Genomic DNA, 13894 nt, shown 5'->3' with positions numbered 1-13894 from the left:
GCATCCTCTCATGGCCCGGGATTATTGTTGACTGTGTGGTCAAACAATGCTGAGAGATCTCCAAAAGCTTCTGAGAAACGTCCCTGTGCATGATCTCTCTCTTCCTCAGATGCAAAAGGATCGCTCCCGAATGAGGACTGTCTGGTCAACGATGAGCCTCTCTCCGCATCATAAAGATCAGCTACATCTGAAGCGCAGGGTAGGAGATCCCCAGCTATCCTGACTGGACAGCCACCTGATGCCAAAGCATTAGGAATCCCTCTGCCTGATAGAAATTTGAACACATAGCATTACTGGCACAAGGCAAAAAATGAAGATCCAGAGCTTAAAAAAATAGGAGGTAGGTAAATTTCAAAATGGGATAGCCTTCCTCAGACTAAGTTGTATTCCAGACTCCTGAGAATAACAACAATTAAGCACTGCAAATATTAAACATACTGAATGTATCAAATTACAAGTTAATTATTTCCAATACCAAAACAACATGCAACATGCAAAATTAGAAAAAGAAAGACATACAGAGAGGAAGACTGACAGTGAGAGTGTGAGAATATGAACACCTGGCACCCTGTGGGCATTCCATGACTCAACAAAATGGTTCAAGCCGACACAAGCAACCTGGCACGCTAAAGCTGACACACAGAGTTTGATGGTCTGATCCTCCATATTTATGACCTCTTGATTCAGCAAATGAGTCAGACAGGCCTTAACAAGGTAATTGACCCTATTATTCACCTAGAAAGGAAAGCATACATGATGTCAAAGATCAATTTCTGAATTGATATGACCAGTATTATTATATGTTACTAGTTAAACTAAAAAAAAAAAAATTCCTGCACTGTAGTGCTTGTTAACTACTAACTACTACTAACGGTAGAAAAAGGTAAAGACGTTTTTACACTATGGAAAAAGCTTTTGTTTGAACAGACAAACCTCTGGCCAAATCCTCTCAATACGATAGTTCTGGAATTGAGCAAGGAAAAGTTATGTTCAAGTTTATAAATGTGAATGGAAGCAAAACATCTCAACGGCTCTACCCAACAATGCATTACATTTACTCCCAAACCAAACTTACCAATGTTGACGTTGTCTGAAGAAATGGTGGTCGGTCTGTGCTGTGTCTGCAGGCTGCCAGTTTCTCCTCCATGAACACGGTCAGGTGGAACTCGATCCCACAGTCAGTTCACAGCTGATCCCATAATCCATAGCTACAAACTGCTTCCCTAAGACACAAATGAATGAACAAAAATAAACGAAATGGAAAAAAAAGAAGATATTTTTCTCGCTAACAGGTTTTAAATAGATCTGAATTGAATAGATGATCGATGGTTCTATAAATCACAGTAGAACCATTCAGCTCTATAATTTATATTTTGCAATTTGACCTGAATTTAAATAGTTATTCATGATCTTTTCTAAGAATACTATGGATACTTAGAAGATGATTTATTCTGGGTTAAGTTGTTCTGTCTTTTTTTTCTTTCAACTTCAACCCACCTAAATTACACAACTGTAAAAGCTATGAAATAATATACACAACACAACACACAACTCAACATTGCAGGCATACCTGCAAATCTCTCCATAGATGGTGAGGTTATGTTTTATGGGCATTGTGGAATAGCCACCACCTTTCCACTATAGCCATCAATGGCTACCACATGAGTCATACCGAACATGACCAGCTTTTCATTTGGTCCATGTGAAGTTTCTGGCCAAAATATTCTGCACAGTAAGGGTGAGGATTCAGGTTCCGGGCACTCTGAGAAGACATGAAAAGTAATAATAAGAAGAATAACGAGAGAGAGAGAGAGAGAGAGAGAGAGAGAGAGAGAGAGAGAGAGAGAGAGAGAGAGTTACTTTATTGATCTCAAACTGGGAAATTCTGTAATAGATAAAGATATTCATATCTTCATAATAATCATCATGATAGGGCCTGGACAAAATTTCGATATCAATATATACCCTCGGTATATTTTTTTTTCAATAACGTGATATGAGTTTTAAACACATTTTCGATATAGGGCTCTACAGTATGCGTTCACAATCACTAATGGCTGTTCACGGCACCACTGATTCAAGCCGAGCAGAAAGCGATGCAAGAGATGGTCACTACCCGCACGCACACCACAGCTGGCTGTCCTCAGCTCAGGCTACAAGCTAGCTCCACCGCGGTAAGTTTGAGCTCCAAAATGAGACTCATGAGTCAGCGCGACTGAATAAGCTTCCACAAGCTAATTTGTGGCCGCGAAATAATAAATTGTGCACACGAATTACTCATTCGTGGCTACGAATTAGGTATATCATTCACTGAACAGTCCATTAAAGTTAGCAGGCGTATTGACAGATGCGGACTTTCGGTCTCAAGAACTCTTTAACAAACGCCAGTAACATACAAAGGGCGCCTCCACCATCGTTGTGAGGTGGACTATTTGCTACAAGCTCATTTTTATTAAAAGTATCTGTCTATCAAGCGCCAGAAGCAATATTGTTTTCGATTAGCAGCTGGTGGTGCTGCGGGATTAAGGGACCATCTACAACAGGGTGTTCCTAACAGACGTCACGTGACCTTCCACAACAGTCGCCATGTTGGAGGGCACACACACGGTGTGGTCACACAGCGGTTTCAGGGGGACTGAATAGATTGTCCGGTTCAAATCATCGCCCGTGCATGACTAGAATAGTCCAGACTGACAATGGTGAACTTTTGTGCTGTTGTGGGATGCGGGCAGACCGCGATGTGCTCGTTTTTTTTTTTTGTTTTTTTTTTATTTCGGATACCGGCTGTTTTCACGCACCAAGGAGAGCAGACTCAACAAGTCTCTCAAAGAAGACGGCTAGCTGGCTAACGAGGATTTCAAGAGCAGATGTGCTGGAATCAAGCATAAAGAACATGAGAGTCTATGATCTCCACTTTGTATCCGGTAAGCTCAGCGTTATTACTTGATGATTTTATGCAGCATTTGATCAGAATGACTTTTGTGGGAACCCTGTGCTCTGCACTGTGGCGCAACCGAACTTATATTAGACTACTGTCTAAATTAGAGCATGACGTTTTGGTGTTGGAGTTAGGATTGACTATTACTGAGGGTTAGTGCTGCTTCAGAAACAATTTCGAATCAGAGCAACTGATACTTGGGAGCAGCCACTCCAGGGGACCCTCAAGTAAATGTGCCCAAAATAACAAATCAACTTCCAATGCACCATATAACTTGTTTGGTATTGTAAGGATAGAGTTCAGACATTTCTTAATCTTCAAGGTTTAGAGTAATTCTGTGAGCATGTATGGATGTGTATAGAATACTACAGCCTTTATTCATCTCACCATGGAGAAATTTACCCATACAGAGGCTCAAAGAACACATAGGGGCAAAACAGTCAGGCAATGTGTAAATAAGGAATAAGAATAAATAATAGTCCAAATCTTAATAAGAATTTCAATAGGATAATATAATAATAATATAGATCTAAAAGGAGGAAAGACCTAACTTAAAATAGAGCATGAATCTAAAATATAACAGGAGCTATAATATATATACTAATATGTACAGTATGTTTTAGTGCAACAGAATGTGTGGATGATGAAGTGACTATGATTTATTATGAGAGTTAAAAAGTGACCGTGATTACAAGACAGTATGTCCAGGGTTATTCCTCATATTCTATATAGTAGAGTCTATGTAAATTGTAGTTCATGTAATGACCTGTTTGTGACACAGATTTTTTTTTTAATGTCTTTTTTTTTTTTTTTTCATCTGTCCACTCCAGGACATCCATCAGACCTGTTTCCCCCAGACACAACTGACTGGTTGCCATTAGTGGATCTGGGCCACAACAAGGTCCCAGCACCACCTCCAGCAGCCCAGGCCTGTGATGAACATGCTAGAGGCTGCAACAAGAGGAGGAAAAAATTTAGAAGCTGCTGAGAGTTTGGTGGCTTTACAGACCATGTCATGAAGTGACTGTGCGACCAGTGGTTGTGAACCAGTGGAGGAGCAGACCTACATGCTGCAGCCAGAAGAGGATGAAGACAAAACTGTGCAACTGTGCTGTGCACTGACAAACATCGGTGACACCGTTGTGCCTTTTGACTGAACTATAAATGTGTTTGTGCAGTATTAAAGAACAGCTGTATTCTTTTCATGAAAACTTCGGACTTCATTAGGACTTCGCTTTTTACGTTTTGTCATAACATGTTTCACATGACTTGTATTTGAACTGCCAAATAAATAAATGCCCTTCCGTTTTAGCCGGTTACCAATTGAATGATAACAAAGAAACAATTCCACTCGAAACACAGCTTTATTTGTATCAGCATGCCTGCAGATTCACGGATAATTAAGAGGTAAGAACCTATTACATTAAACACATATATTGTAGGTTCCTGAATAATGAAGCCCAACCTTGATGCTCCAATCTCCTCTTGAAATCCACACATGAATACAAAAAACTCCACAGAATCCTCTCGATTCACTCAAACTGTTAAACTTCAAAGTCGTGTGACAAAAACATAATGTCTAGAGAATAAATAAAATAGCAAAGGTAATGTCCAGAGGTATAAAGAAAAAGAGAAAGAGAGGTAAAAAAAAAAAACTGTGGCTCCACTCCACTTGCCCAACTGTCTGTCTGATGCAGGACAGCCACACCCAAAGCGAAACTTTTTTTTAACAGGCAATTAAAGATGCAAACTTCCAGAAAACCTCAGTTTACTCCATAACATCCAACAAACCTTATCCATATGGATTTTTAACCTTCACTTATTTATACACATATTTTAAAAAGTAATTAACCACAACATGAACTGTACCTAATCATCTGTGAATATTTTAACCTGTAATTACAGGTTAAATGCTTATTTGTGTTTGAGATGTGAAGTGATCATTTAAATAATCACTTCACATCTAAAACACAAATGAGCATTTAATATGAAATGGCAATTTCACATTGATAAACTCAAACTGTATTTAAGCTCCTCATATGTTGGTATGGATTTTGTCACAATCACTTCAGAATATGTAAAATGTTCAGCAAGCTGAGTATACATCAAACACATCTCCAGCATTTATATAAAAACAAACAAGAAAAGGCCAGATAACTTCAAAATAACACATATCGATCAATTACTACCACAGCTTGAGTCACATGTCACATCAGACTTCAGTAACAACTCGAGCAGGTGTAAAGCAACTGAGGAGCTGTAATGTCATGAGCTGCTTTTAAACGACTATTTTTTCCTGCTACCTCTGCATCTGGACAGAACCCAGAACCCCGCACACCCTTTGGGGTTTCCTTGATGTTCACACAGCCTAATAGAACCGCTGCTGTTTTCATTGTCACAGCGTACAGACGGTTTGATCTAATGGCAGCAGTTAAAGTTTCTTGGCCTTCATTATACATAATTACATCCAACAATAATATAATAAATAATTTAAATCAATACAATCAATAATTATTATTAATCATAAAAGAAACAACTGAAAGCAATCAGTGCAGTACGTTTTAAAAGTTGCCCTCTCCCCTCATCTTTTCAAACTTCACATAAACAATATATTTGAATACTATTGCAAGCATCTCAAGAAAAAAAAACCTTCTGAGAAAGAATACCACCAAGACGTTAATTCACAGAAAGTGATGCCTCAGTTCTTTTTCTGTTGGATCTTTCTTTTCACCCAGAGCACAACTGTGGCCATCAGGACGGTGCCGAGCAGGGCCGCCGCCGCCGCCGCCACGTGGGCCGGCGTCGCTTGGGCCACAGCACTCTGTGCACGAACCACCAAGCCTGTAAGAGAGGAAATGGAGTCCAGTGATTCACAATAAATGGATTGATCAGGCTCTGAGTCATCCACAAGATGGCAGAGTCACCTCTTTTGTCCGTTTCAGGGTGAGCGGTCCGACCGAGATGGCCGTCGAGTCGTGGTAGGACACGTCCCTCCGAGATCGCCGGTGGCTGTAACCCGGGTAGCAGTTCTGTGGAGAGAGACGCCACGCCGTTAGAGAGCTCCGGAGACGCCACGCTGCACCGTCCACCAGCAGAGACGTACCGTGGTGCAGTTGTTGTGCTGCAACAGGCACAGGTGCACATGGCAGTGCAGGTAGATGGAGGTGTAGTTGGTGAAGGTGAACATCCTGAAGGAGAAACGGGACACGGTGGAGACGCCGTTCTGGATCACGTCTACGGTCCCATCTGCTGGATTAGGACACCTGAAGATAAGGAGAGTGGAATAATGATTATTACAAAGGAGATTCACAATCAGAAAACTGAGTCAAAGATAGTAAGAATAGTTACTGTGAAATGAGGAGATCCCAGCGGACAGGGTGGTCAGCAACGTTGACGGGTGTGGCCCAGCATGAGTCCAGGATGGTGGAGAGCTGGCTGGCATCGACCCCTTCGGACTGCACTTCCACATACAGCTCCTGGTCCAATTCTATCGTTGCATTCCTGTTGCTGGCGAAGGGTTGACGGAACTCGGCGTCGTAGTAGGGCAGCATCTTAGTCTGATACAGTCCCCGGCCGGCCGGGAGCTTCTTCCCAACGATGCTATGAGAGGAACATGAAAGAGGAAAAGAAGTCTAAATATTAACATGTTTCATTTGTTTTGACTGTATTATCAGTCTGAATGTAAGACTTCAAACACATTTTAATCACAAGCTGAAGAATGGAAGGAAACCATCGTCACCTTTCTACCGGGTTGATTCCCACAGCCATGGACAGGGCTTGAGTCAGAGGGTATTCACAGCAGAACCGCAGATTGATGCTCCTCTGGCGGCTGATCAGACCTCCGTGAGAATCTATGTCTCCTTTTATGACGTTCTCGTACATGAAGTGGGTTCCATTGCTCTTTCAATCGAAAAGACAAAACAAAAAAATCATCAATCACCTGCAGTAAGATCATTATTGCAGTCGACAATAGAAATCTGTACCCTGAGGACAGTCCCACACAGCTGGTCGCTGTTGTCAAAGCGGAACACCAGGCGTCCGTTCTCAAGCGTCCCGTTGCAGGAGTCATCTTGAAGGTGCAGGACGGTGAAGGGGAAACCAGCCTCAAACAGCTGACAGCGGGACACAGACATGGTGCCTGAGCTGCTCACACAAGTGACGGACGAATCTGTGGGATACAAATGGGAAACAATTTGTGCAAAGTTCATCCAGACGATCAATTTTTACTGTTTGGAGCAAAAATCGTGGAGTTGCTGATACCATAGCTCTCATTGTTGGGCCGATGGTGGTGTTCGTCACAGAAGCAGCCATACACGCCGTTCTTCTGGCCACACCACTCATGTTCTACACAGTCCAGCTGCTCACAGGGATCTGACTCGGCTGCATGGACAAAAAGGAGAAAAACCGACAAGTTACACAAAGAAAACAGCAAATTCTGAAACAAAGTTCAGAAAGATCCCCGATCTGCTCTATTCAGTCATCACATGATCACTTTTTGTAGAAGAACAACCTGAGGGGGGAAATAGAACATACCACAGGGACAATCCAGAGCGCACTCGGAGACGTTCACTCCCGCCACGGCGCAGGTTCTCTCGTAAGCGGCCACTGCAGAACACAGCATGCCATTGGCTGTGGTGTAGAGGCAGAGGTCATAGACGCAGGAGCTGAAGACGGTCGAGGGTCCCGAGTGTGGTGGCAGGCGGCGAAGGGGCCGCTGGTGTTGGTGATGATGCTGCAGAGCGCAGAGTATCCTTCCACGTTGGTGAGGTCACTCAGCTGATCGGTGATTCTCTCATCAGTGGATCCACATCTGGACAAACACAGCAGCCTTTAAACAACCTAGAAAATGTTTTATCTTGCCTGGTTGCGTATAATAACTTTCAAAATTACCATTTAGGACATGTTCTTTTTGATTTATTTATTTGCAGTAATTAAGTATTTCATAAGTGTTCACCTTGGTTGGCTTGTGGATGCCTTCCAGCTGTGTCCAAACTCATCGTCGTTCACTGCCAGAGTGCCGTTGGGAACGCTTTGTCATCTGCTGGATCATTGTTGGCGTTCCCGCACATCCCCGTGAGTCTGTTCTTGCGGTTCTCGGCCGTTCTGACGAGCAGAGTACTCTGACCGTCGAACTGGACAACCAAGTCCCCGGCATTGACCACTATGAAGTTTCCTGCCGTTCCAGCTGAGCTAAGGTCCCTGCAATGGTGGGAAGAGACACCGCACTTCCATTTATCTGTGAGGGTGAAAGGTCAAAGGCAGGTTAGAAGTAAAGAAACATCTGTTTTCCCAACAGATCAAGCAGCAATGTTAAGTTAAAGATATTACCTTTACTCTCCTGTTGGGTCCAATCCTGACATGCACGCTCTCAGGGTGGGTTGAGAGGTAAACATCCACTGCTGATACAATGACACAAGGTTGTTGCCACGGTGGTTATTGGTTCCTATCACTCTAAACTGGGTTTCGTTGGCGCGGTGCCGGACACTCTTGGTAATAATGTAAGAGCATTGTGCCCTGAAATGACTCAGCGCTCCATCAAAGCTGACATAGTGTGGATCTCCCACACGGTGCAAGTCGACATTGCATCAAAGCAGCCCAGAAGAGACCGTTTTTGATGGTGCAGCGTTGGTCTAAGATGCAAGACGCAGCAGAGCAGCGCAGGTCATTGGGAGCATGACATTTGCACCTCTGGGAGCAGCCGTCTGTCCAGAAGGAGTCTCCAGCCTGTCGTATGACAGAAAGGTTAGATGACTCTTATATTAATATTATATAATGTAATATATAATATTATATTAATATTCTTAATATTCTGACAAAAAGTTCCAATCAATGACGACTGGGTGAAGCAAATGTCACTTACATGTAGTAGAAGCCGTCATACTGGCAGCCGCAGCTTTCCATAGGAACACACTGCGTCCACTCCTCAGGAAGCCTTCATCACAGAAGCATCCCTCAGAGCAACATGCGCACAGGTGGCATCGGGGCTGCTGGCACAGGTGTGCCCACAGTCGGTACCACACAGCTCATAGTGACTGTTAGCCGGACAGTCCAGTCCTAACAAGCAAGGGAATAAAAGATGGTGTTCATCGATTTACAGACTTACACAGACTTGCTTCAAAATGACAGCTGACTCACTGCATGTGGTGTTCTGTCTCCACGGGAAGATTGGAACATTAGCAGACTGACAGGCACTGACGTAAGCCTCGATGGCTTGGCCCAAAAGATCGGGACCCCCGCTCCCTGACACGCATACGTCGAACACGCATTCACTGAAAAATGGCGCTGGGTCCACCTGGTCGTGGCAGAAGCTGAAGGGGCCGTCGGCTGCTCGGATCACCTGGCACTGGTCTCTGGCAGGCTGTTCGTCGGTACACCGTGGGCAGGAAGAGCCACAGCCGTCACTGCAGCTGTAATTACCCGCCACCTTCCAGGCGGCCCGAATTCATCTGGAGATGTGACTGTTCCAGATGGTGCGTCGAAATCGTCGCTGCTGTTTCCATTGAAGTTTCCACAAAGTCCACATGTTTTTCCTCTGATGGTATTGAATGAAACAGGAAATGTCTCGTTATTATGATCGAAGGAAGATTGACTTTTATTGGAAAAAAAATAAAGCAGACAACTAGTGTTTCAACAAAATGCATGGAATGTGTGCAACCATTTCAGGTTGCTGGTAGTTGAAATCAAAGCATTTGAATTTAAAAAGTACCTGAAGTCGGAGGGCAGAGTGATGAACACCGTGGAGCGTCCGTCGAAAGTGACACTCGAGCCAAAATCAGCATTGACGAATGTTCGAGACCCAGAAACAAAGATAGTGACGCGACTTCCATTCAAGACCACTGGCAGTTTGTTATTATTCCATCCACCTGTAGAATCACAGAACAAATCATAAAAGCAGGCTAATATCATGTGACTGTTCACTTAATTTTTTTTTTTTTTTTTTTTTGTGACTATTGATGATGGTGAAAGCTCACAGATATGTATATCTATCCTGACGAATACATTCAGAGCTATGTTCAATGAATTTAAAATGACTGTATGTGGACCAAATAATGCATTAGTATTGCTGCATCGAAACTACTTTATAAATATCTTAATCTACTTGGATTTCTGGTCATAAAACAACAGTCCTGGGTCTAGTTGGGGTGAAAATATCATCTGCACTCGAAGATTGACAACTTTGCTGAAATTAGAGACATTTGGAAATGATTCCTCTCACCTCCACCATGCCCGATTGTTTCTTGACATGCGCACTTCATACCCCCAGACTTTCACAAAAACCTCAGCTGTTACTGAAACCAGCTGGCCATTCCACGGCTCATTCTTGCTTCCACAGAAACTGACGGAGCCCGTCGCATTGCAGTCTTTTGCCAGGATGTAGCGGCAGGTTCCCTGAAAGTCATATTTCAGTGCCGTCAAAGGTTTTGTAGTGAGGGTCTCCGTAGGCGTAGCAGGTGCCGTGGGGTTTGGGGTGGCAGCCAAAGACGCCCTCCACCACACGACAGGACTCCTGAGGACCGCAGGAGCTGGGGACACAGTGAACAGTCCCAGTTGTGCCGTTACATGTGCACAAGCTCTGGCATTCCTCGCCATCATTGAATTGCTCGCCGCCGTGCCGATAGCGTCCTTGATGATAGCATCCACAGGATGTAGGCGGCACACACTGGTTCCCATTGAGGACAAAACCGTCATCACACTGGCAGCCCTCTTGACACTGAGTGTTGCAGGTGAAGGGGAAAGAGAGGCTGGGGCAGGCAGAAGGGCAGGAGTCTCCACAGAGTTCATAATGACTGTTTGCAGGGCAGGCCAACTCTGTCAAGACAGAAAAATACAAGAGATTTAAGGTTATAATCAAAGTGTTTCAGCCATATGGATTGATGGTGAATGAAATATAACAGGCGTGAAATGGTCAATTGCAGTTTTAAAAACAACAAATCAAATCTCGAAAAGAAAGAAAAATTTAAGTATTTTGGCACTTACCACAGCCTGTCACATTCCTCCACTCTTCCAGGACAACACCGTTCTGTTGACACATGAGTGCATAATCTCGGAGAACCTCACACACCTTCGATGCCGGATCCTCAGATCCCTGAATGATCTGCTCACACACATGCACCTGCTGGTGTGGGTCCACCGTCGACCAACACGGCGCAAAAGGTCCTTGCGGCGAGGTGAGAATGCCACAGTACTCACTGACGTTGTGATTATTCTTCGGTATCTTCATCCAGATTTTCCACACAGTGTGCGGACAGGGAGCCATCTCTCCAGCTGTCCCCAAACGGCTGAGAACTGTTGACCAGTACACCGTTGGGCGTGTGGAAGTCATCACGAGGGTGACCATTGTAATTACCACAGAGTCCACCGAGTGAACCAGCATAGACGCTTGGCGCAGTGACCTGGACAAAGTGAGGCCAAACGGTCTGCACGGTCACGCCAAAGGAGGTGCGAAGGGTGACACTGTGGAGGCTGCTGTGATAGATTTGGATCCGGTTGGATGCAGAGCTGTAGGGCAGTTTGATCAGCTGACTGTCGACCTGCAAGTATGAAAATATGTTGAAATGTATGTTTTCAGTATTCATGACATAAAATAAAATTGAACGATGTTTTACTTTTATTGGGTGTCTTACCTGAACATGACTGAACATTGACATCTCTATGGAGATTTGTGTTCCCTCTGCCTCAAAGTTTAAAATCCGGATGAAACCCTCCCTGACCCTCGGCACCTTTTCTGCAGTAACCATAAAGTGCGGGTGGCTCGACGTCCCCATTACTTTTGCGAGGGTCAATCGGCATGCTCCGGGATATCGGTAGGTCAGTTTCGTCGAATGTCTGGTAGGACCCCGGGCCCCTTATCCAACACGTCGCATAGCTATTTGGTCGGCATCCTCGCTCTCCTTCCTCCACGCTGCAGGATTCATGCGGGCCACAAGCGTGAGAGCTGCAAGTCATGGAGCCGTAACCTGCAGCTGCAGCGTCTCCCACAGTCCTCGCCGGAGTATCACAGTTTCCCCAGAGCTGTAGTAGCGGCCTTCGAAGCTGCAACCGCACTCGGCATGAGGAACGCAGACTCCAGCGCTGAGGACGTAGCCCGCATTGCAGACGCAGCTCTCTCGGGCAGGAAGGGGGCAGTCTTCGGTGAAATTGGGATTGACGCAAGTCGGTGGACATCCAGTGCCTTGGGATTCAAAGTGGCTGTTGGCTGGGCAGGGGATTTCTAAAAGATCAAAAAGAAATTACCATAAACTTGACAAGAAAATATTAAAAAGACTGGTGAAATGAATTATTTAGGGAATAACAGTCTTACCACAGAAGCCAGGTCTCCTCCAGCTTACTTGTACACCGTTTTGTTGGCACTGACTGGCGTAGGCTTCAATGGCTTGACAGAGAAAAGGCTGGTACCCTCCTCCTACACACAGATCATACACACAACTCTCTACAAACCTCTGGGGGGGGATGTTGTTGATGGCAGGCAGCAAAAGGTCCTGAGCTGCTCTGAATGATGCCACAATTGGCAGTGGTGCTGTAGAGCTCCGTCTGCTCAGCTGTGCAGCCAGAGCAGTCCAGACCTCCACATCGGACATTACAGCTGGGGCTCGTCATCTCCGGACGCTCTCCAGCTGTTGGCGAAATCCACATCCGAGCTCCACGATCTCACCCTGACGGGTTCGGAAGTCGTCTTCGGGACGATTGTTGAAATTTCCACACAGGCCACACGTGGAGTTTCGGTAATTGAGGGGCACGCTGATCCGGACATGATGATTGGTGTCATAAGACACCTCCAAGCCAAAGTCAGTGTTGATGACCACGAAAAAAACCTGACTGATAAACCTGCACTGTGCCATTATTGAGAGAGATTGGAGTTGACACAAAGTCCCCGTTAACTGTAAACATAACAGCAAGAATGCTCAGTTTGATAAACCTGCATTTAATCAAATATTGTATTTCTTTATACTAGAATCAATAAAGGCAATAACCAACCTTCGCTTTAGCCACGATGTCCTTTGGACCAACTCGATGACTTCATCGTAGACAAACACTTTGACCAGTCGAACCCAAGACACTCTGGTACTTCCCCGTGCTCATTTTTGCCTTCGACTCTGTAATATGGCAGCGCACTGCCACACTGCTCAGAGAGGACATAAGTGCACGTGCCCTGAAAGTGAAAGACTTGGTTGTCGAAGGTGTAGTATGGGGATCGCCGACGATGGTGCACGTGCGTCTCTGTATCGTCTGGCAGGAGAACTGAAAGGCGGCGGGGCCGACAGATCTGGGAAAAGGAGCAGGGCTGGCTTTGACACTGCAGGCCTTCTGATGTGCACGTGCACCTCTCCGCACACGTCCCGTCGCTCCAGAAGGAGTCGCCCAGCTGCACCGGCACACCTGCAGAGGAAGCAGAAGAAATTCCTCCTTGAAAGGCTTTGATTTCATCAACAGTCATTCTAACGTTGGCCAGCATTCAGAAAAGCAGGTCATCAAGCTGCTTAGTCTCACCATCAAAAGCACAGCCACTCGTTCCAGAGTCTGTCCGGAAAGGCAAAGCGACCGGGACATTCACGTTGCTTCTCTGTTGGAAAACCCTCCCATCGGCATCAGTGCCAAAGTAGAAGGGGATGGAGTGATGATGAACTGAATGGACTGTGTCGTACCCAATCTGGAAATCACAAGGCACACAGCATTTTAAGTGGTACTTCACTCATTTTCAAAAAATTCAACATTATAAAGTAGAATTTAATGACTCTTACCTGTATGCTGAGATTCGTCCTGTCTATTGCCCCATAATTCATGAGCACAAATGAGTACCGTCCACCAGAAATCAGGACTGCCTGAAATGTGGCTTCCTGAAAAAGAAAAAAAATTAACAGGTTCATTTTATTCATATAATCAGCATGCACATGAAATCACCAAGCACATAAACATTTGTTTTGAGGATAAAGAGGACTCACAGTTGATGTTCTTGGA

General features: G+C 44.8%; 1 pseudogene; it reads right to left on the bottom strand.

The window, feature by feature from the left end:
* Positions 1–5636: 5636 nt before the first annotated feature.
* On the bottom strand, positions 5637–13773 carry LOC115384431 (alpha-tectorin-like; annotated as a pseudogene).
* Between the last annotated feature and the right edge of the window lie 121 nt (positions 13774–13894).

Source organism: Salarias fasciatus, unplaced genomic scaffold (assembly GCF_902148845.1).
Source record: "Salarias fasciatus unplaced genomic scaffold, fSalaFa1.1, whole genome shotgun sequence".
Lineage (NCBI taxonomy): Eukaryota > Metazoa > Chordata > Actinopteri > Blenniiformes > Blenniidae > Salarias > Salarias fasciatus.
Note: the sequence above shows the minus strand (reverse complement) of the source record. Positions and strands in the feature narration are given on the sequence as shown.